The 22,068-nt window shown below is 50.8% G+C and overlaps 1 protein-coding gene across 12 annotated transcripts in view; it reads right to left on the reverse strand.

The window, feature by feature from the left end:
- LPP (LIM domain containing preferred translocation partner in lipoma) overlaps window positions 1–22,068 on the reverse strand; it is a 229,236-nt gene that overhangs the window by 201,620 nt on the left and 5,548 nt on the right. For 6 of the 12 annotated variants that reach the window (XM_088132298.1, XM_088132292.1, XM_088132293.1 and 3 more), the window contains exon 2: window positions 5,475–5,565. The gene's annotated coding sequence lies outside the window, so the exon portion shown is untranslated. Of the gene's footprint in view, window positions 1–115; window positions 609–645; window positions 831–850; window positions 1,004–5,474; window positions 5,566–22,068 lie in introns of those variants that run through there. The other 6 variants (XM_088132297.1, XM_088132291.1, XM_088132300.1 and 3 more) reach the window with 4 other exon arrangements.

Genomic DNA, 22,068 nt, shown 5'->3' on the forward strand with positions numbered 1-22,068 from the left:
CACGGAAGGGGCTGCCCCTGCCCCCCGGAAGGCCACCGTGCCCTTTGCAGGGCCGGGCTGTCTCCCTGGACCGGCGACTCCCCATTTGCTGCACCAATAAACACGCTGTACTTACTCGAGTCCGCTGGGCTCCTTCCCCAGGAACGCTTTGTCCTGGAGCAGAACAAATTTGGAACTGGCTCCAGGCATGAGCAAACTCTAAGCCCGGCCACAAGGAAAGGCGAAGGGGGGCGGGGGGACAGAGGGAGAGAGAAAGGGGGGCTTATCCTGAGTCCAGGAATTCCAAACTTCCACCAGGCCTGAGTCACCTCCCCTCCCCTTCCAATAGATCAGGGCATGGGTAAACATTTCCAAATATGGAGATTATAACTAGAAAAGGATGTCAGAAAATTCACCCTTCTCCAGGGCTTGGGAGGCGGAATTCCCCGGCGTGGGGGTCAATGATTAACTTGCAGCTGCACACCACGGGCGCATCGGCTCTGGGAAGGCCCCCGCCTCCCACAAAAGCCTGCCGAGCCCCCTTGCAAGGGGGTGCCGACGCCCCCGTCCCCATGCACCACCCGGGCTCTGAAAGCGACGCCCTCACCCGCAGAGCCATGCAATGGCACAAGCTGCATCCGCGCCCACGGCAACTGTAGACCCTACCTGATCCGATCCTGCAACGCTCTCCAATTTGGCTCGGTTCACACAACCAGGTCAGTGAAAGACCCAGGAGGCACCCTACCCTAAGCTCGCTCAGTGTTAACCTCGGTTCGCTCTTTGTGGCAAAGCACGTTGCGCAAATCTTCGAGCCGATGACTCAACGCCCTGGGCAAACAGGAAACGGATCGCTTGCGAGAGCCGGTCAAACCTGTCACGCCGATGTGGCCGTCCCCTGCCCAACGCAGGTTGAATTCAAACGGGTGCATTGTTCTCAAAGTAGCTCCCTTCTCACAATCAGCAAAGCGTTGGGCAAACCCTTTGCAGCCATCTGCTTCTCGAGCGGGGAAGATGGGTCCTGCAGCTGAAAATTAGGAAGACGCCAGATTGCAGAAAGCTGTTCCTGTTGGGGAACGGCGTTTCCCAAATTCTCAGAATGCTTTGTTTAAAACGGGGCCCTGACAGACGTTGAGTGAACAGCCTGACCAAATGCGCCAGCCCAACATGTGGCCACGTCAAGCTGCCTTGCATTGACTCTTGATCCATATACGGCAGTGTTTCTCAACCTTGGCCACTTGAAGAGGTGTGGACTTCAACTCCCAGAATTCCCCAGCCAGCAAGGCTGGCTGGGGGATTCTGGGAGTTGAAGTCCACACCTCTTCAAGTGGCCAAGGTTGAGAAACACTGAACTGCCTAAAAATCTTGAAGGAGGAGCAAGAGATCTGGAGATACATCAGTTCACAACCCCTTTGCCACCCCCTTCTCTGCCATGCCTGTCAGTCCAGCTTTCCCACGTGGGAAATTCCCCCATTTGGTGCCTTCACCACGGGTTGGACTTCAACCCCACCATCCCCTGCCGGTCTCATCTGGAAGAGGGAAAGGTCCTCACTGTAACTATAAGCAGAAGACACAGTCTAGGAGGATGGGGCCCCGTGTGCCTTCAGATGTAAAACAGACAATACCGGAAAACTTTCAAGGAATTATGCAAAACTTCTAAAACAAAACAGCAGTTCTGGAATCTTGCATTTGTGATGTCCCCAGAGCCAAGCTGCTACTGTAGACTTTTCCTATGAGTCTTTCCTGAAATCAAGAGAGCTAGAGATTGTCTTCAGAATTGATAAAAAACCTCCACCAATGGATATGAAATTGAAACCAATGGGTCAGGAGATATCCAACCGGACAGCTGAGAATCGAGCCTCCTGGAATGGAGTTACGGTCTTCATAACCTTGGTTTCAGCAGGTGGACCCATCATGTCTTCTCCAGACTTTCCAAGAATGAGTTGAGTCTTAGAATAGCCCCATAATGTTCTTAGAAGAAGTTAAACAGTGGACAGCTGTGCACCAGCGCTTGTTTGGAAGGCTGTTCATTTGCTCAGAAGAAAGATGAAGGAAGACTACATATCTGGGCTGCAGAAAATCTGATGGCCACTAGGCGAGAAGAAAGAGAATATATCTTGTGGGGCTGCCATTCATGGTTTACTGGATTTTTTCAGCCCAGATTATAGTAAGCTTAGATCAGTGTGACCCACAGAATGCCAGTGGCCTATAGAGGTCCACCAAGTGGCCTTCCACAGCCCTTCTCCATACAACCTCAGTTCCACCTCCCTACGCGTCCCCACAGTCCGCTGGTGCAGAAGAACAGCTCAGCAACTGAACGTGGGTTCCCTGAAGTGTATAAGTGACACTACAACTAGCAGTTGAGGTACTAAAACCCTGAACATTGAGAATTAGGTCCAAACGGATCTTGAGTGCAGTTAATCAGAAAAGGCGCGACCAGACTCCTCCCGACGTTTAACCAGATCAAAAACCCAGCGCTTGCATTCCCACAACATGTTCAACTTGGTTAGGCTTATCCTCAGTTAGGTTTTTTTGCGGTTCAGTTTATTTTGGGGACCAAGCTCATTGACGGTTCAACCCAGAAGATGGATTAACCTGCTGCCAGGTTAAACATGTTGTCTGAATGCAGCCCCAAAGGCTTCTTTCTCAACATGGTCACAAACTGCAATGACCAGGCTTCAGGACATCTTATTGATCCATTCTTCAGCACAGCCTTGGGGGGGCCGTGTAAGCATGTCCTAGGGCCCCAAAACAAGACAATCACCTTCCCTGCTGCTGCCCACCCTCCACCCCACCCTAGGGCTCACAATCATCTATTTTGCCAACACAATTCCCTTTGATGGGAAGAGGAAGAGCCTTTCAGAGGCCCTCTTCTACATGCCCCGCAAGGAGAGCACCAACGGAGGGTGGTGGGTGGCCCAAGACAGAAACCTCTCCAAGCATCGAGCAATGCTTCCAAGATTTGAGGAACTGAAATCTAAGGAATGTGCATTCCCAGCAGGAAGGGGCCGGAGAAGCCAAGATTGTGGGGGCAGAGAACCGCCTTCTTTCCAACGACGCACTTATCGGATCTGCAGGCAAACAGGCAGGAGATGCTGGCTGTGGCCATATATGGCCAGAATCAGCTCGGAAAGTGACTTTATAATGCTCTTCAGGTCTTGGGGCTTCGCCCAAAAGTGGAGAAAGTCAGGGGCAGGAGGCAGCCTTCAGAGAGACGCAGAAGGAGAAAAAGAAGACTTTTCATATTTTACAAGGAAAGGGAGCTGGGCTTCCTGAAGGCCCGGGATGTTATCAGTTATACTCCTGATCCTCACACACGTGTGAAGAAGCACACGTTGTCTTGGCCCAGGTTGCTCCAAAGATGGATGTTGATCAAGCCCCCAAGCATGAAGGGAAGCCTTCTTCCAGAGCTTCTCCGAAAGACCTTCTTTCAACACCGAGTAAACACAGACGTACGTTTCTCCTTCTCTGCTCTTGAACACCTCCCCAGGAGACTTGCATCCGTGCTTTCAAGAGGCAATTGGCCAAACAGCAATTGAGAGAAATGTGCATTTCCTTTTCTTTAAGAATTGCACCTGCTATAATAGGAGCTGCAATTTAAGATAAAGAGGATGAAACGAATGGCAAGAGGTACAGCAACTAGCTTTAGAACTGACAGTGAAACACTGAAGTGGTGGAGAGCTTCTGCCTTTGAGGATCAACCATCAACAGTAAAGGAACAAGCAGTCCAGAAATACACCGCAGACGAGCACTCCAAGCCATGAAGGCCTTGGAGAAGATCTTCAGATGCTGATGTGTTTATACCTGGACAGGTATAGATCAGAACAATGCAAACCATGGTATTTCCTGTGACATTCAAGGGTAGTGAAAGTTGGACTTTGAAGAAGGTACGAAGAGTCTTGACACTTTTGAACTTTGGTGTTGGAGAAGACTCCTGAGAACACCACGGACAGCCAAGAAAAAACACAAATGGATCATTGAACAAATCAACCCGGAGTTGTCACTCAAGGCACAAATGACCAGGCTCAATTGATCCTCCTTTGGTGGACACATGATGTGAAGACCCAGCTTCCTGGAGCAGGAACTAATGCTGGGAAAGGTGGAAGGAAAGAGAAGAAGAGGATGACCAGCAGCAGTGGAGGCACCACTTAGAGACTGAAGGGCCAGGTTGGGGACAGATCATCCTGGAGAAGTCAACCTATACAGTCACAAAGAGTCAACACTGACTTGATGGCACCAACTCAGTCAGTGGAAGGCACAGGAGAGAGGCCAAGAATGGGTGCTGTGTCGGGGCAACCTAGGACTTGAATCAATAGCTCTGCAAGACAGGAATGGGGCTCATGGGCCCTGGTGTCATCACAATTACAGTGGTGTCATGTTGGGGCATTTACAGGGCATCCCAGGTTCCCAGCCTAGAGAAACCAGGTGACAGATGGAAAGCAGGAAAGCTTTGGTCTCCTTAGCCCAGGAGACACCACAGAAGACGCCCACTGCTCCAAACCTGGATCTGCATATCCACTAAGGTAAAATCCTGCAAGTTCACCAGCAGCCCAAGTGCAACTAGCTTTTGCAGTCAGAACGGCCTTTTTCAAATTGAGATTATTTGCAGTCAGGTCCGAACAGTTGATCCAGGAATGGAACCCTTCCATGAAATTGGAACAGCCTGTTCCCCAGCTGGAAAACTTTCAGTGAGATCAGAACATCTCCTCTGGGGTCGAAATGGATCTTGTGAGGTATGAACAACCTTGAAAATTTTTGTACACTTCTCCCAAATAAGACGGTGCCAAGCTGCTTATGGCCAAGAAGGCTTCTCTAGTAGAGCTGGGAGAAGTTTCAAAAATGACCCAGAAGACGTGCTTTGGACCTCACACAAATGTGAAGCAATATTCTTCTGCTGTGCAGCAAAACAGCCCGACTTACTTCAGGCTTTTGCCTAAAACAAAGGGGCTTTAAAAGCTGCATTAACTTTAATGAGCAAATTCCTTAAAACAGCAGCATTCTTTTTCCAAGGCTCATTCAGAGCCTATGAAAGTCAGGCTGTTTTTATAAACAGCAGGGAGGCGGGATATTATTATTATTATTATTATTATTATTATTATTATTATTATTATTATTATTATTACTGCTTCTGAAGCATTCATAGCTCTGCTCCCTAGTTCCTGAGGGTAACATTTCTGGAAATCCAGACCAACATAGAACATCTGCAGCTCATGAATGCTTCTGCCTTCAAATAACATTTATGAGTTGGAAACGGGGCTACCAAACTCCTTCCGACGCAGCGTCCGTTGCTATAATTTTTGAAGCCTGCCTGAATTCGAAAAGGTTGCTCTGGAGGCATTCACACAATACATTAGCCGGGTCAGGGGGAAAGGTAGCGTTGGCCTGACTCCAAAGGCTTAGCATGACTCACACAAATGCACAGAGAAAGCTGAACCCAAAGACAAACGATGGAATTGCTACCTGTGAGTCAAATGCACAGAACAAGTGGGTCTACGTACCAGTTGGGACTGTATGCCTTCTCAGGAAAGTCTGCAGTTGGGGGAATGTTCCTCTTTCTGAAGCCACCCAGGTGGGGTCCCTCTCGTAGTCCTGGGGAGAGACAAACATTGTCTGAACACACATGCGTTACCCAACAGCATCTTCCAAGAGCATTTTTGCTCAGTGAGGGTCTGATCTGCATGGCCACCAAGGTCAAAAAGGAGAGTGGGTGGGTCACGTCTCTGAAGATGCTAGCTTTTCAAACCCTGCAAAACCAGGGCAAACAGGGATCAGCATAGCAGAGGGTGTGGTGGCACACAGAGAAAGCCGCTTTAGTGGAGTGGTTAAAGGCACCGCGCTCGAAGCCAAGCGAACCCAGGTGGGTGACCTTGGGCCAGTCCCTCCGTCTGAGCCTAGGAAGCAGAAAAACCTTGCCAGGAAAACGGCAAGGACTGGTCTACGAAGACCGTCAGGAGTCAAAACCGACTCAATGGTGGGACAGGGTGTTTCTCCACCTTGGCTGCTTGAAGAAGTGTGGACTTCAACTCCCAGAATTCTTGGGAGTTGAAGTCCACACCTCTTCAAGCGGCCAAGGTGGAGAAACACCGGTTTAAAGACATGTTTTAATCTTAGGGAAGGGAACCAAGTCAGGCGCTCACATCACTTGAACAAAAGATCTTGGCCCCCCATCCTGAAGCATCCTTCTTGTAAATTTCCCCAGGACTTCATGGAGGAATGGGAAGAACCCAGAAGATGGATCAGTTCAATAACTAGGTTGATCTGTTTTAAGCCACGCACAGAAAACCTTGAGCCCTGGACGAACCAAAGGGTTGCCTGGCCCAACAAAATGTGTTGTATGAATCTGGTTGTGTCCTATTGCAAATATTCCAGATTTTCCCTAATTAATCCTGGACGCTGCAGTTGCCCAGCCCTTAGCCAACCTTGACAAACCTCAAAAAGAGTTCAGCAGCATTGGAGCCTATTCGTTCTTGGATGGGAGACCACTAGGAAATCTCCGGCTGGGGGGGGAAAAACCTCCTGGAAGAAGGCAACCGGAAGCCCCTTCCATGGCATTGCCCAGAAAGTGGCACGAAATATGCCCACCAAGTCATAGAGGCAACCTGCGAAATCTTTCTTGCCACGGCGGCTGAATTTCTTCCCCGTCTCGCCTCCCAACAAACATCCCGACAAATGCTGCAACGTATAAAGCAGGGTGCCCCCGGCCTTTTCCACCCGCGAACGGCAGAGATTAATGGCTGACTGATGCCCTTGCGGCTCTCCCAGGTGGGCTCACGAGCCCTTTCCCCCAGTCTGTCACCGAAGCCACTGAAGCACCCCAGGCACCAACTGTTGGTGCATTAAAAGCGATCGGGTTTGTATCTCGTCTGCTAACCCTGGGGGGGGGGGGGGAAGGAGAGGGCGACCCTCGGAAATCACCCCCTGGGGAGAGGAGTAATTGCCAATGGGCAAAAACTACCACCTGCCAGCCCTTCGAGATAGGCCAACTCATGAAACAGACCCCGCAGGAATTCCAGGTTAGCTCTTGATCGTAGCAGACTGGCACGGAGCTCTACAGAGACCCCAAAAGATTAATTGACCTCAATCGACCATCCATTGTTTATCAACCTCCCTATTGACCCTCAGTCATTTAGTGGTCAAGATCAACCCCCAGAGGCTCAAAAGGGGGTCAGTAAATGGCTGGGGGTCAACAGGGACAGACTGAACCTGGAAGAGTGTGGGGACCACGACTAAAACTTACCACGCTCCAACCAAACCTCAGTGCCCTTGTGGACGCTCATTCCCATTAACGATATCAACAGTTTCAGTAAAAGACGGAATGTTAAATCTTACATTTTTCCTATTTTAAATACTACCCATTTTTTATGAAGTCGTTATTGTTATTATCTATTATTGTTGTTATTCTTCATTGTACTATTACTTAAAGTAGCATTTATTAAATTATTTTCCTATAATAAATGTTTGGGGGTCGATGAACAATCTGAACCACCCCGAAGTCAATTCCTTTGCACCCCTTTATTTCAGAGGCGTACAGTGGTGCTTAAAAGTTTGAGACCCCTTTGGAACGTGCAATTCTTCTGCACAGATACGACCTAAAACGTGAGCTGTTCTCCGCACAAGTCCTCAAACTAGATAAAGAGATAAACTACAAAACTAGGTAAAGAGACCCCGATTACATTTGTTGAAGTGGGTTTTCTTTACCTAGTTTTAGGGCTTCTGTGGAGAACAGATGCAATTTTAGGTCATATTTATGCAGAAATATTGACATTTCAAAAGAGGTCACAAACATTTCAGCGCCACTGTAGGCTACTGGGGAATGATTCCTGATTTTAACAAGAGGTTGCTCTCTGTGGAAAATGCCTAACCCAGCTTATTTTTTAAAACTCTGCCTAGAAAGCAGAGGCTTCCCTGCCCCATTGTGGAATGGATCCTCTGCCTGAGTCTGGGATCTAGCAGGAAATCCCCAACTGCCTAAGGAAGAGGGCTTCAGGCGGGCAACACTGGGAAATCCACCAAGGGCAGGATGAATAAAACAGAAACCAGCCTCTAAATAACTGCAACTCCATCAAAACTCCAAATTGCCTAGAGAAGAGGGCCAACAGCAGCCAAACTGATCCTGCGGCAATCGGATCGGGCACCGGTTCAGCTCCTTCCCTTCCCAGCCCATCAGCCACACAAGCACCAGGCAAACAGGGGTTCTGTGTGCGGATCCTGCTGGCAGACTTCCCTCGGGTTGAAGAGAGGCAGCTGGATGCACCAACCGAGCTGCAGCAGGTGGAAAATTAAATCAAGAGCAGGGTGAAAATGGGGTGCGCCCAGATGGGGGGGTGGTCTCTTCAGGAAGGCAGCCCTCCCCTTGCAGGTGGCATGTGGGAACGCCTCCAATTTAAACTCTGTCTCTATCGCACAGTGGGCAGTTTTGCAAATCCGGGATGCGGGGGGCATCTTGTCCCCAGGAGGCTGTAACCGTCTCCTGCGAGCGGGGAGGAGATGGCGGGCCATTGCCAGAAGGGTTGCACTTCCCTCAGTCCCCGAAAGGTCCAGCAGAGTTAACCGGAGGGAGATTTCAGCCCAACCCAGATGTTTTAGCCTGCGCACCCCCAGGACCAAATCTTCTGCGTGAAGCATCTTACTTAGAGATTGCTCGCCAGCAAGTTCGAGAGGACTTTTCTGCAGGTCTTCTGGAAGCTCAGACTGGGACAGCGGGTGGCCTGCTGGGTACTCATGAGAGTATCCAAATTTGCCCATATAACACCGCTGTTCCCGGAGCGAGGGTGGCTGCCAGTTAGCCTCCAGATGCAAAGGAGGGTTCTGGGTGTCGCCTTTAATGCCCGACGAGGCTGGATATCTTCAAGGCCGCCTTCTCCAACATGAATCTACCTGGCCAGCGAACTTCCAGATTGCTAAAGATCCTTCCCAGAGGGAATTCTACCCGCAGCGATCCCGCAGTTGAGTCTTCTCAGTGGTGGCCCCTCTTCAGTGGACTGGCTTGCCCCCACACATGCGAACCCCTCTCCCTGCTGAGTTCTTGCAGGGCTGCTAAAATGCATTAGCCTGAAGAGCGTTTGTGGCTACAGGACGTGGAGATCCAGCCTGCCCCTCAGTTTGCAAAGCGAGGATCCTACACCGTTTCTAATTTTTCCTTGTGGATTGTACGCCGATAAATAAATCCTCCTCCTTTACCATCCCAAGGGAATCTCAGCGCCCCCAAGTCCAAGAGTCACCAAAAAGGAGTGGCACTTCTTCAAAATGTAGCTTTGAGTCCATCTTGACTTCTGGTGACCACCTGGACCCAAACCTGAATTTTTCCTGGCACTAACGTAGATTTTTTTTAGCCACGGCCTTAAAGTCCAAATATTTTCAAGCGTTTGCTAGCAGAATCCAGCTTGCAGGCTTCCAGACACACCCTCAAGGTGGAGGGCTGAGTGCCCCCACCCAAATGCACTTTTTTTAAAATCGGAGGTGGCTTTTATTCCTCCTGCACGGGGATCCAATTCATCTGGCAAGCTGCTGACACCCCCCTTCCGGTCTCACAGGTTCCCCCAAGCAAGGCCCAGTAGGAGTTAGGAAGCGGGTTAGTAATAGGTGCAATTTTCTTCTTCTTCAATCCGACTTAATTACTGTGGCAAAACACGCCTCTCTTCCGGCTTTGCAATTAGCTGAAATCACCCAACCAGCCCTGCGAAGGCTGCACGCAAGGGGAGAGAGGCGGTCCCTGTTCTGGTTTGCCTGTGCACCATGGCTGTCAAGACCATTGCCGGCAAGAGGAAACGAGAGAGACATCCAGACCCATCGCTCACTGCTGGGACAGCTTGATCCACTAAGATGGTGTTTCTCAACCTTAGCAAGTTTAAGATGGGTGGACTTCTGGGAATTGAAGTCCACCCATCTTAAACTTGCCAAAGATGAGAAATGTTGCACTAATCAGTCACTGGCATCTCATGGCCCATTTCAAGACTAGGTTTTTTTGCAAAACTCTGTGCACTGCCCACCCAATTTCCACACGGAGAACAGGAGGTTGGAGCGACGGACAGGCAGGGAAAGATTTCGTGTAGCCCAGAAGCTCAGGAGGGGCCTTGGGCCAGGCCCAGATCCACAACCTAGCCTACTTCACAGAAGCATGGTCAAACAAACCAAGATGGATGGAGTAAACCATGGGAACTGCCCAGAGGAAATCGAGAAGCAATTATGTCTTTGATTTGTTTGGGCACCGCATGCTATGCCAATGCAGCGACGGTGGCCGTGGGTAAACTTAGCCAACCTTGGCTCCTCTGGTGCACAAGGTTGAGGCTGTTGAGGACTTGAGGATGGGAGGCCATCAGGAAATCCCAAGCCTGCAGACTATGCTAGGAAGTTGAAAAAAACATCCCAAGCACTTCTGTCAAGGAAACATTACAGATGTGGCCAGGAATAGCTGAACTCGATGGGAGGGAAATTTTTCCTTAACCGGAGTTAACCATGTTGTGTGAACCCAACCACAGAGACAGCAGAATCAAACTGATACTAATGAATGCTGGCACAAGGCCATTTATTTTACAGAAAGAATAATTTGGAGATCAGCAATGGTTACTGTCTTACACACAACACACTTATTGTTGTCTTACACACAACACACTCCTCGACCTTAGAGCTGCATTCACACAGGATGTGAAGATTGGTAAATGCTCATCTTAGTTGGGAGGGGAAGTTTAGGGTTCTGGGCCAACCCACACATAGGATTAACTTATGGCTCGATGCGCTATGCACACCTGAGAATTGGATACGAACCAGGTTAAGTGAGTTGTGTGAATGCAACCCTAACCCTAACCTGGATTCTATCAGATGGAGGTTAAAAGAATAATTATGCTACAGTGGAAGGCTCAATATGCCTTCATTTGTGACAAGAGATTATTGATAGGTGTGGTTCATTGAATTTGGGGAAGACGACAGTCAGGAGGGTTGTTTTCTTCGCAACACTGTTTTCCAGGCCTTCTCTTCCTCTTCCTCCTTCTTTCATTAATGCTTCTTTGAATTTATACTGCCCTTTTGTTAATGAGTTTAGCATGCCAAAATTATTAAAAAGAAAAAAAAACACTAAACCCACCCAATAATGTTACTCTCGGGGCAGCCCAGAGCACTAAACGATCCAGACATAAAACAGAGCATTAATTTAAAAGCGAGCTCCCTAATTTGACTGCAGCAGAAAAAGGGCACGGGATGAAATCCGAACCCGCGTTATTTGTGTTCTTCCTTGACCAGCTTCCTCTCTCTTTCCCTTCTGGCAGGAAAGAGCTGGCAACTTGGGGGGGACGTGGCCCCCTATTTTGGGCTTGCAAAGAAAAGTCTCTGTGAGCCGAGTGGTTCACACAACCCTTGCAGAGAGCAAACCCACCGCTGAGTTTGCATTTTAGCCTCAGCCTTCCCGGACTCGCTGACCTCTGATGCATCCGCCGAGAATGCGGTGAGCAAGGGGCATCTTGAGTCTGGCAACGCCAAAGGCTTAGGAAGGAAGACCACAAAACGTGGGCTGGACTGGGCTCCCGTTAGCTGGCCACGGAGCTGGCCGAGAACCATACCCGACGATTCAGCGCCAACGGTTCTGTTTCCAGCTGGAGGGAAATGGGGAGTGGGGTCTGGAAGGGCTCTCTTTTAGGCCTGGTGCCCTGAACAGCCGATGGGTTATCAGACTTACGGACAGCACAAAGAGGAGAAGACGCCAAACCCGTTCAAGGACAGCATCACGATTCTGACCAAGGGGCAATAACCAGGAAATGAATTTTAACAGGGACAAGTGCGAAGTCCTACATTTGGGTAGGAAAAAGCAACCGTGTGAGTATAGGATTGGGGGAAACATCTGGGCAGCAGGACATGCCAAGGGCATGGGAGGGTTCTTGGTGGATCAACAGCTGAATCTGAGCCAAGAGTGTGATGCGGCTGCAAACGAAGCAAAGGCAAAATTCAAGAGAAGCAAAGTGCCCAGATCGTGAGACACCATTGCACTTCTCTATCTTTCATTGGTCAGAGCTGGGTACCTAGAACTGGGTACCACATTTAGGAAGGAGACCGACCATGTAGATCAGGTCCAGAGGAGAGCGATCAAGCTCGAAAGGGAAAACGGAGAACGAAGAGTGGGAGGCTTGGGGATACGTTTCGCCTGGAAAAGAGGAGACTGTAGGAAACCGGATGGCTGTCTTCAAATATCTGAAAAGCTGTCCTGGAGGAGGCAGGGCGGAATTGTTCGGTGTTATTGCAGAAAACCAGACCAGAAACAATGGGCTTAAACTACAGAAAGGCAGATTTTGGGTGGGATATCAAGAAGAATCAAAATCAAACAGATCCTCTTTCATTGGAGCAGTGTTTCTCAACCTCGGCAGCTTGAAGATGGGTGGACTCCAACTCCCAGAATTCCCCAGCCAGCATGGCTGGCTGGGGAATTCTGGGAGTTGGAGTCCACCCATCTTCAAGCTGCCGAGATTGAGAAACACTGCACTGGTGCTTTTCCAGAGGTGAGAGGCCTTCTTCAGGGAGTGGTGGATCCCTGTGCTGGGCAGAGGTTGGACTAGGTGATCTCTAAAGTCCCATCCAAACCTTCCCTTCTACTGAAGCGGTTCACCCAAAGCACTTTTGTTATGCTTGGGGTTTTTTTTTTTTTAAGTCAATTATTCTACCTAAGTACCCTTTTGTTCATTCTGAGATCTGTCATTACGACACGGATGACCATTGGCTGAAAAGTCAGAAACCGTATCCAGGGACCATAGACTGGGCTGAAATTTCTCCCCGTTAAGCATCCTCCAACGGATCGCAAACTTGCACATCTTCAAACTCAGTCCATCCGCCTCCCTCCTGGGTTGCTGTTTCTCCCCGGCCAGACAATCCCCCCCCCAAATGTTCACGCACTGCTTCCACCCAGCCGTGGGTCTCTGGGGTGTGCAAGGCCCTTTTACACCCAAGTGCACAATGTTGCACCTGCGCCAGCTGGAACCCCCCTTGATGCAGCTCCACCGTTCCACTCTCATCCTCGACCCACGAAATTTTTTTAAAAAGGCACCCTCTCTGCCCCATGCGGGTTGCTGCACAGAGCGCAGGGCGCTGGAGAACCCCCCCGAGATGTTGGCGGTGATGGGGATTCAGGTTTAAGGAAGACCAACAGAACCAGATCGGGGCACCCGGAGGGCAGCCTTTCACCTGGGAGCCTGGGGCCGCCCCGCCCCACCCCTTCACCCGAGTTGCAGCTGTGCAATTATGACACAACGTGCAAAGAAGGCGCTGACAGCCTGAAAGAGCAGGACCAGCCGGGACCTGCGAACGCTTCACCTTCCTGCCAAGAAAACGGGATGATGCCAGCCAGGCCCGTTTCAATCAGCACAGCCTTCCTCTGCCACCCCGAAACCCATTCCCTGCCTTCCTTTCCTGAGCCCGCATCCAAAGTTTACGGAAGTTGGACCGAGGCAGAACCGACTCAACGGGAGCCGTCCAGGTCCTTCCGAACGGTGTAAAAGAGGCTGCTCTTGGCACAAAATCGGGGGCTTGTCCAGCTTGTCCTCTGGGACCAAGGAGTGGAGGAGGTCTTGGCTGAGCAATCAAGAAGGGTTCCTACGGAGCGACACGATGCTGGAAGAGCTTGGAAAAGTCCCCTCTTCTCCTCCCGCGGAAGAGCCCAGCCCAGCCCTGTCCGCTGAGGTGGGATCACCAGCAGAAGGTGTCAGAGTCTGCACACTCATTCCCAAAGTTCAGTAAATCCTCTGGAAAAGCTTGCATAGATCCTGACAGAAGGTCTGCAGGTAAGAGATTTCTTTGCTCCGGCTTCTCCCCCCATCCCGCCTTGCAGCCTTCATCAGGCCGCTGAATGAGGCCATTTTCCGGGTTCGCCCAATACCCTAAGTCATAAACTAAGTCAACGGGTTGGTGCTGCAGAATAGGCAAAGCCACAAAAACCCAACCCAGGTTAACCGCCAAGCGCGCAGGCTGTGGGAACGTCGACGCTGAGTCTTTAAATGGCCCAGCTGAGCACGATGCGGGAACGCAGACCCCTTCGACGGGCTCTCGCAGCTCCCCTTCGTTCAGAAACACGGGCCCCAGCAACAAGACTGCCCACCCGGGCTTTTATCTCCCCGCGCAGAGTTTATTTTCAGCAAATCAACAAGCAGGCTTTGCTTCACAACTGCAATGCTGCCCCTCTTTAAACATTACGCCACCCTCGGAAAGTTGCCTTAAAGCTGCTAGTCCACCTAAAAACAGGTTGAGATTAGCCAAACCTCGTAGAACACGGTTGACTGGAAAAAGCGAACTAGTCGGGGTTTGGATGGAAGACAACTCAGAAATCCCAAACTGTAGGCTGGACTCAGAAATCTTAGACCATTGCTCCACTCTTCCTGGTGAAGAAAAACATATAAAAATGGCAGTAAAGTTGGCAGCCATTAAAAGTGAAATGTAGTACTTGGGGAGGCTGTGATAGTGAAAAGGGGGACCAAAAAGGAGGTGGATTTTAGAGGAAGGGGTATACTACTGGCCTACCCTGTCAGGCTGTTGTGAATATTTCAGCCACAGTGTGTGTGTGTGTGTGTGTGTGTGAATTACCATGACTGTTTAGGAAAAGCGCATTACAGAGGGCCCGCTCTTAGGAATAGGATTGGGGTTGGATTCCAAAGCACAGAACGCCCAGGTGTGTGACGCCACCTCCACCCCTCTCTTTTACGAGGGTTATTTTGCAGCATTCATGTTGTTTGGGTGCAGACCTTTCCAACAAAAGATAAAAATAAAAATGAGATTTGGCTGCCTGACAGTTAATTCCAAAAATAGGGTGGGAGATTGTTCTGGAGAAAAAGGACCAAGGAGGTCTGGTCTGGTCTGGTCTGGCTAACTTGGGAGAAAAGGAGATGAGAGCCTTAAACTGGGGGAGGGGGGCAATCCCTCTTTGGTTGCATTCACACAACATGCTCACCTTGATTACTGAACCACCCATTTTCCAGGTTCCCATCTATGGAGGCTCGTCTGCGCAAGGACCGCTCAAACCCAGAAATGAAACAAGGGTGACTTCAAGCGCACACCCCCACTTGGGATCCAGACCCCTGGGTGCTGCCGCGTCGTGCACCGTGGGAAGGGGAGCAGCGTAACAAGCCTTTGCACACAAAAGGATGCGGATCGTGTCCCTACCTGAAAGAGGTCGGGGTGGAACAGCGGGCTAATTTCTGTGCCTTGAACCCTTGGAGGAAGGGGACGCTCCGCCAGGCTGCTCCTGTGACAGGACAGCAACAGGAGGGCCCCCCACTTCAACCCCAGCATTTCCAACTGAAAAAGCCCCCCCCGCCCCGAATGCACCAAAGAGAAAACACAAGAGCGGATCTAGGGGAAAAGCGCATCCTTAGGGCCAGGAAGGCCAAGATGGATGGCCACAGCCTCAACCCATCCTTCCAAAATTCCCTGAAAGGGGCTTCTCTTCCCCGAACGGAGGCCCTTTCTCCCAACCTTGCCTTCTCCTCCTTGGGACTTGGTCGTGGCTGTCCAGGATCCGGCCCCCTTTGCCTTCCACCCCTGCTGGGCTGTTGGACCTTGAGGCCCCGCTTCTCCAACCATCCTTTGGCCACGAAGCAAGCAGGAGGTTCTCCCAGCAACACAAGGCAGCTGGCAGGCCATGCTTCTCACCCCCCAGCCTGGGAAAGTCTGGGGGAGGCCAAGGGACTCTTGAAGGCCTGCTAGGCCTTCGTAAACCCCCAAGGAGTGGATGGGAGTCTGTGGGCAGCTCAGCTCACGAAGGGCACCTCAGCCCAGGGGACGAGAAATCTGGGAAGCAACACTGTCGAACCTTCACTGCCTTCATTCACTTGCTAAGTTGGAGCTGGAAACTCCCCTTGCTGTTCTGTACTTCCCCTCAATCCTAGGATCCAAGATGCCTGGCTGAAGCTGGTGCACGCTTGCTTCCTCAACCCTGCCTACTGGCTGGGCTTGGCACAGACCAACTCACTCGGGGACTGGATTCCCACATCAGTGGTGGCAGCCATACCATGCGTCTTCTCAAGAGCTTCATCCGGCTCTGTGCTCCAGGTCCTCTTCCTGCTACACCGTGCCAGCTCTTGGTCCCTCTGCCCTCTCCATAGTACACTGTGTGATCTTCAACCCCACTTCTCTCTCCAGGGCCCGCCAAAACCAAGGCCCCCTTTATGGGACTTTGGCAGAATAGATTGCTTGCCCATGGCCCCTTCCTCCCTCGCCAAGAGATCACCCTTAGGTAAGGACTGCCAAGAGGTGCCCTGTTGTCAAGTTGGCATTACTGGGCTCTGGGTGGCCAGCTGGGGATCCCAGAAATCTCATGCCAACGTGTCTGTCTGGCACCAGCAGGGAAAAGGCTGAACACCACAGAGGTGAATGGGGAGGGAGGCCTTCTTCTCCCCTTTGAGCAGCTGTTGGGCCTTGCCAACACCTTGCCCACCTGAGCTCCTTGGGGCTGCAGAGGTGAAGGGTTGAACGTGGGGCTTCTGCTACACCGAGCACCGGCGAGCTTCCTCTCTTTGGTCTTATGGCAGAAATGCAGCTCAGGGCTTCCGACGTTCATCTTAAATGATCTCCCTGATCAATCAGCGTTCCTGAGGTCGGGATTAGCAACAGAACCTCACCCTGCATTTGCCCAGCTCTTGGGCACCAAAACAGGCACCCCTTTTTTCACACAGGCACCCGCTCTCAGCACCAACCATTTCCCTTCGGGGTTTCTCAGATCTGTGGCTTTTCAGCTTGACTCAGGTTCCCTCACCGCTGACGGCATTTCTGCTTTGAAAACTTCTCCTGGTGGGAAGAGGTATGTCCAGACACACCGGATTTCCGACTTTGCTTGTGATTCCTGGACAGCGGAGCACCCGCAGTGACACCGCCAGCTCAGGGCTTTCTCTGGCAAACTCTTTTGCCCTTCGGATCCTCCGCTCTCCTCCACTGAGGTCCCCATTCTGGATCCCTGAGCTGCAAGCAGAGGGCAAAACCGAAGCAACGGAGCCCCAACGGTGGTTAGCCACCACGACAGATCTTAACCTCCTCCCTTTAAACTGCTTGCATGCAGAAAAGTGGCTTGCAAGAGAGGTTTGTCCCAACGTGCTAGCTTTCTCTGTTCACATATATTTCTCCCCTCCCATGGCTCCTCCAGTGAGAGTTGGGGTGTCTCTGCTACCTCCCTGGGCTGCTCCTGGAAGAAGAATGTCTACCTGAAGTCAAACCCACATCTCTCCCAGGTGTGAGCATCTTCAGGACCGCCCAAACCTGCTCTGGAGTGGAGGATCCATGCCCAAAACTCGGCCCCCGATCTTTGCTCTCACTCTACTTTCTACTGATACCCAACTGACCTGTGGTCAATGAGCATTAAATCTGATTAAATAAAATTAAATAAGATTGGTGGCCATGTAAATTAAACAAATTTATATGGCCACCAATCTACCAGAAGGAACTCTGGGCAGTGAGCAAAATACGATAGAAACGACTTCAATGAAAAACAACACTGAGGCCCCAATAAAACTCGCATCCATAAATCAACCGCAGCATGTCCCATTCACAAGGGCTCCCTGCAGAAACGCGCGACGCGAGAGAGGGCTACAGCCACAGGCACGAGGAATCCCGTGGACCGCGACCTCCTGGAGCATCGCAACCCAATTACTGGCTCAACAAGCCTGTGCAGAGAGGAAGCAGAGGGCGTATTTGCCATACTTTAAAGATCTGTTTCCATTGCTGGGCGGGGGGGGGGGGGTGATCTGCATTCAATGCAGGGCCAAGATTATCCAGAGGAGGGGCTGGGATGCCGGGAAAAGGAGAAGCCAGCAGGCAAAAGGGTGCGAGTCCTCTTCAGCAGAGGGTGTTGACACAGCAGTGGAATTTCCCAGGGCTTTTCCCACACTGCTGCTTCGCCTAAGAAACTCGGGGAGAGCCCTAGAGTGGAAAGCAAGTCAGAAGCGCTCCAGGTCGAGCGCCGTTTGCACAGGCAGCCTGTCGACGAGGACAAGACGGCGCCTGCGGGGCTGTTCCAACGGATCTGGTGCCCGCGACCAGTGGCAGTATGTGAAAGGAATCCCCGGGAGAGAATGGAGGGGCACACCGATGCCCCCAACCCCTTGAGGGCAGCTTCAGGGTCCACATGGGGTTACCAAACGCGAATGCCATCCGAAGGGAGAAAGGATGCGTAGGTGATCCCACTCACTGTTTTCCCCATTTGTGGCATCTGGCTGCGGAAGCTGGACCGTCCGAAAGGCTGATGGAAGAGGAGTCCCGGCCTCCGCATTGGGGCGCTGGAGGAAACGGCTGAAGACCCTTGGCAGGAGGGAGGAGGAGCAGGACGCTCGCTGGCAGCCCCAAGGAAGACCCTCGACGTCACCGGAGAAGACGCCGACGCTCGGAAGCATCGAAGGCGCTCAAGGAAGAGGTGGGCAGAGGACAAGGGGGCCCGGAGACCCACCACCACCGGTGACCAAGCAGGAGCTCCACGAAGCCGTTCCCGAAAGAACCCTTTTAATCGGAAGCAGCTCCCATCACCAGCAATACGAAATTAACATCATGTTTTATCCTAACCTGAGGGGTCATTCCTGGAAAGCAGCCCACAGCTTGGGAAACGTTGGGAAAAGCTGCGTCCTCTTCAGAAAGACTAGACAACAGGCAGGGGCCATGCCTGGCAGTCACCCCGCCGTACCATATCTGGTGCCACACAACTGAAACGGGGCAACATCACCAAATCTACCTCATTTTTTAAATAAGGCATTTAAAAAGCTTAAGTTTAAAATTTTTCATTGTGGCTTTGGCCCTGGCCGTAGTGTTCGCCTTAGGGGGCTACAGAAGCAGAATATCAGTATTTTAAACACGTAAATACATTGGAAAACCAGCCCTTGTGCACTTTTCCACGGCTACCCTTGTAAAAAGTGCGTTTTTGAAGCCTCTGATCTGTGGGGATTGAGCAATACTTACTTTTTATACTGGCAGAAAGCCCTGGTTTTAACTTGCATTAAAACCAAAAACCAAAAACCTAACTATAAAAGCCTGCAGCCAAACAGGGGGTCCAAATCAATGATTACATATTAGGAAGAATTCCCGACAGCGCCAGTTGTTCAACAGCAAAGAAGTCTGCCCTGCAAGTGGCAAATCCACTTTGCTTGGAGGTGCTGAAGTGGGGGTTGAAAGGAGCTGCAACGGAGACCCTTGGGAATCAGCAGGAGGGTGGGCTGGATGGTCTTTAAAGACCCTTTCAAGTTCTCTTGAGTTTCTGTGCTGGTAAAAATCAGCTGAACCCTGTCAATTGGAAGGGGGCCCAGTCAAGAGGCGCCTATCAGCCCAAACCAACTGAAGGGACTTGCAAAAGGAACCTGGGACACCAATCATCCAATTCATTAAAAACATGAAATAATCATTAGCAAGGCGGTTGCCCCAAGTCCCTTCAGGCGCGACCCTGAGTGAGTCCAGACAGCAGAACTGCAATTCAATGGCTGGATTTCATGTCATCTGGGCTGACACTGATTTCCTTGAGGACCCCTCCAGCTGTTCTGAGCTGCAACTTCCAACATCCACCCAACTTTGATTCTTCCTGCCCAATCTGAGCAAACCCTGTTTGAACTCAGGGCCCACAAAGGTGTGTCTGAGCCTCTTCCAGAGGCCAGACAGTTTTCAAAAGGTAGACTCTGAACAAATTTTGGCTCAACCCTCAGCGAAGGCACCAAGGGAGGCAAAGAGGTCCTTCATGGCACAGATGAGCCCGAAAACAAAGAAATTTGGGAGAAGTAACGTTTATCTAGTTGGAAAAGTGGCACGGGTAAAGTTGAAAAAGGGAGAGCATTCTTTATTCTGCTCCAAAACACTGCAAGAGAAATGGGAGAAAAGCCGAGAACCCTTTGAGGAAAATGAACATTGCTTTGCATTGCAATGAAACCATGAACCCACCCTTGCAACGGAAGACTGTTTCTCCTGCATCAACCAGAGCCTGTTGGTGGCCACACGCAGGCCTCACCTGAATGGATCCATTTTCCAGGTTGGCACAATGGGCAGAACCTAAACTCACCAAGGCGGCTGGATTGACAGAACACGCTAAGCCACCAAGAAAGTAAACCAAGGTTACCCCATCCAAGCTTAGCAGTTGTGAAACCAAGCGCTCGGTTTTTTCCTGACCTGGTGTGAACATAGCCACTATCTTGGAGACGCCAGGCCAGGCCAGGCCAGGCCAGGCCAGGCCAGGGCAGAACAAAAGAAGTGAGACATCAGCCATAAAGCGATTGCAAGCAATGCTCTGGAGATCTGCTGCTTGAACGCAATTGGCCATTCAAGTCAAGGACAGACAGCTGACTCTGCACATGCCTTTCACGTGCTCCTTCTCCCTTATGTGACATGATGAATTCTTCGAAAGCACAATTTACAGTCTTTGCAATTCTCCAGGGCAGCCAACTGGGACCCGCTGGTCTCCCAAAGGCCAGGCCCGCTGGGAATTCTGGGAGCTGAATCCCCACGCCTCCCCGGTTCACCGGGGTCAAGACGGCTGCGTGGGAGTGGTCAGCAGAACGCTCTTCTGCAGGGCCATCGTGAGCAGGTGGCCACAGCGCGCTCAGCGCAGGACTGCCAGTGAAGTGAATGCAGAATCGCTGCTGGTGCGCAGCAGGATCCCTCTGGGCCTTATAGTGCAAGAGACACAGGATGGGTGGATCTCAATTCTGCACCCCTGCAAGTGCGTGGCGAGGTTTAATCGAAACTCTTTAATCCAAGTTAATCCAAACAAGTTTAATCCAAACTCTTTAAGGAACTCTTTGTTCCTTAAAGAGTTTAAAGCAGTGTTTCTCAACCTTGACAACTTTAAGATGGGTGGACTTCAGCTTGGCTGGCTGGGGAATTCTGGGAGTTGAAGTCCACCCATCTTCAAGCTGCCAAGGTTGAGAAACACTGCTTTAAAGGATTGAGCATGGAAAACTTGCAGCGTTCTCAAACATTCATCTGGTTCCCTAGGGAGCTGTAATTCAGTGATACCCCAAAGGCCAAAGGTTGTTTCTCCCTCCTATCTTATCCCCTTGTGAGCTTCTCTCTGCCTTCATATTCCCTCAAGCACTGCTACTGATCGGTTGGCACGGGAGCACCCTTGCCACCCTTGCCCAACAATTTCCTGCAAAAAGCTACTTTTCCTGCACATTTAAAACCTCCATTCTGCAGTTAGAATAATCCATTCTGAAATGGGCACTTTTTAAGACTGGACAAGCCAATCAGAATGCTTCCAAGCAGATCAGAGCAATCCGATTCACACCTGGAACCAGGACACCTTTTGCACCCCTCAAATATGTCACCCCATGAAGCATCAATATTGTTGTCGGCCTAACGCAGCACACGCAGCCCGGGAAGTTACAAAGACCGCCGTCTTGAAATGCAATAAACCAATGCGTGCATGTTCCGGTTTTCCACTTGTCACTGCTGTGCTCCGAAGCTTCAACGTGGGCATTTATCCCACCCTGGAGATGTGTACAATGGCAAGCTAGGGATCCACAGTCCTTTGCCAATGCTGAGGGCCTGCTGACCCAAGGGTAACACAGCTGGAGCTTTGCAAAAGTACAAACCAAAGTCTAACTTTTGGGAAACATCCATATTAGGGCATTCAGCTTTGCAGTATGAAAACTGCTGCATGCAAAATGAAGCAACGTTGGTTCCAAAACATTCCATTCCCCTCTCTCAAGCATTTTGCGAGTGAGTTGCACACTTATGGAAACAGATGGGTCTGCTCTTGGAAGTGATGCTGTCTGGATGCATCCTGTCCTTGGACCTGGCCTATTCCAGAGAGGTCAGCCCGCTACAGGGGAGGAAGCAGAACGTTTTGCGAGGAAAACAGAGCATCACTTTGTGACTAATTTTTTTAAGCCCCTCCCTCTCCATCTGACCCAGAACTACAGAGACCATCTGTAGACCGGAGCCTCAAGGATTTTGCAACAGAAGCTTTAAGAACATCCAGACCTCCTTCTCCATCCCAAGAATCTGGCAATCTCTCTTTCAAAACAGGCATCCCTTCCACCCCCTCCTCAATACTTTCACACGGATGCATCGCTGCCCTGCGCATTTTCACCACCCTTGAACCTCTGTCCTAAGTTTGCATCTGAAATCCACTCCCGCCCCAGGTCTCAAATCCATGCAGTTTCC

Source organism: Python bivittatus, unplaced genomic scaffold (assembly GCF_059951505.1).
Source record: "Python bivittatus isolate LINGU-HERP-01145 unplaced genomic scaffold, Pbiv_v1 ctg000980_np1212, whole genome shotgun sequence".
Taxonomy (NCBI): Eukaryota; Metazoa; Chordata; class Lepidosauria; order Squamata; family Pythonidae; genus Python; species Python bivittatus.